The sequence below is a fragment of the Syngnathoides biaculeatus genome, chromosome 6 (assembly GCF_019802595.1).
Source record: "Syngnathoides biaculeatus isolate LvHL_M chromosome 6, ASM1980259v1, whole genome shotgun sequence".
Taxonomy (NCBI): Eukaryota; Metazoa; Chordata; class Actinopteri; order Syngnathiformes; family Syngnathidae; genus Syngnathoides; species Syngnathoides biaculeatus.
In genome coordinates, this window is record NC_084645.1 from 21049951 (window position 1) to 21052347 (window position 2397).

Consider the following 2397-nt stretch of genomic DNA (forward strand, 5'->3'; position numbering starts at 1 on the left):
TTTTTTTTTTTTTTTTTGAGCCGCTTATTCTCACAAGGGTCACGGGAGTGCTGGAGCTTCACCCAGCTATCATCAGGCAGGAGGCGGGGCACACCCTGAACTGGTCTGCAGCCAATCGCAGGGCACACGGAGACAGACAAAAGTCGCACTCACAATCACACCTCGGGGCAATTTAGAGTCTCCAACGAATGAATGTCTTTTGGGATGTGCGAGGAAACCGCACAGCCCGGAGAAAAGCCACACAGGCACGTGGAGAACAGACCAACGGGACCGGGATTTGAACCCCGGTCCGCAGAATTATTACAAGAAGTTTTCAAGGCTTTTCCACGTTGTTGTGTTTGCATGTTTTGCGCCTGCTTGTTTGTTTACCTTTTTCTTGCCCTCCCACACCACAAAAAGCATGTTGGGTTCATTGAAAACTGTTTCCAAATATGTGAATAGGAGTGTTTATGGATTTTTAATATACGCGCCCTGCGATCTGTTTGTCAAAATGTACTCGATGGCGCAAAACTTTGAAACACGCTCAAAAAGGTAGAAAGTTATTATATCGCACGGGATTATCCCGAACTGCAGCATTGGTGCCAAAAATGGTTCCTCAATGTGGACGGGTCAAACAACTTAATGTGGGTAATGTTGAAGCTTCTTTTTAAATTATTCGTGTACGACTCGATTTGAATATGCAATTAAGTGGCACCCCTTTCCTAATCCATAGGCTTTCGCCTCTAAACTGAAAAATTACAAAATTTTATCATGTACATCATGTGTACATTTATCAAAACTGTGACAAACTGATGGACTTTTCCACTCTTCTACTTACAAATAACGGAATACTAAATTTGAATCATACTCAAATGAAGTACATACATTCAAAGGACTTTTTTTCAGTGTTCACTGGTTTCCATTTTTGTGGGAAGACTTTCCACAAGTTTTTGGATTTTGTGGGAATTTCTGACCATTCTTCAAGAACCACAGTCTGCGCTCTAATTCATCCAAAACCGGTTTGATTTGGTTGAGGTCAGGACTCTGGTCAAATCTGGTTTAATCACAGCAAACTCGTGATGGGTTTTGCTTTGTGCACTGGTGCAAAGACATGCGTACGTAGCGTTAAATTGTTTTCTTACCATTTCAGTTTTCTTGATTTGTTTTTGAGGCGGTGGCTAAAACGGCACATTACAGAGCCCCGTACGGGTCGCCGACTCCTTCACAATTAAAGAACTCGGAGGGCTTTGTTTTCAACAGCAGTTATACACCCCACTTGTGAATTTCAGCTAGCTAGTTAGCGTTGCTGACACAGCAAAAATACATTTCCCTTTGCGTAGTCCTCCGGCGTGGCGGCTTTAGAGAGCCTCATTGATGTGGCGTGGAAAAGCCCGGCGATAATTTATCTCAGCCACCGGGAGGCTTTAATGGGATATGTTTTTGCGGCGTAAACATTTAGCTAGCGATATGTTGGCACAGGAAAGATGCTAGATAAAATAGCATCCGTTTTTTGTGTGGTGAAGATGTGGTGTTTGATTAGCAGTCGATAGCTGGGCGTGGGGTGTGGTTTCAACACCTGATTTTGAAGCTTACTTTCATATACGCGGTTCTGTTAATCACTGAGATTTGGTAGCGTTGTTCGCAAGACATTTCGCTATGGCATGTCATATTTAGAAGACGTTTAATAGTCAGCGTCGGGGACATTTTGCCAAAATAGCGCGGCTTGACAAGAACCAAAACAAATCTCTTCTTGTGTCCCGCGCACGAATTCACTTCGGCCCTTTTGAGAAAAGTACAACGTCCTCGCTTAAAACATGTTACGCGACAGCACGCGCTTTGAAATCCCGTACTCGGCGCGATCATCCGGCGTCGGCGTACACGTGCAAACAATAAAACGGGCTACACGCAGCGTACCGGAGCGTAAATAAGAGCGCACTCGGTGGAATACGTCACACGGGGGTCCGTGGGGGAGCTTCAGAAAACCCCAAAGCCGCCTGCAGATAATCCAACTCCCAGGTGCCCCCGCACAAGTAAATATTCTCTTGGTCCCTGTGACTCTTCGTGAGGATTTAACGTTAAACAAGGGAGGACAAACATCGTGTTTTATTCATTAGAGCGTACGACAGAGGCCCCTTGGAATAAATATTAAACACGCGAGGTGTCCCGTCTGATGTTACAGAGGTAATCCCGACTGGTAATGGAGACAAGGCCGCGCGTGCTGTATTTTTTATGTGTGTATATTTAGTCACGATGTGTTGTCTGCGCTTGTATTTATTTATTAACACGCCGTAAAGGTGGATGAGTCCCGCACGAGGACGCAGTGCACAGACCGCCCCTCACCTCTGCAATTTTTTTTTTCAACTTTTAGCTAATCACCTTCAAAATGCTTGCTTTGCTTTTAACTGGTTTAGTTCTGGA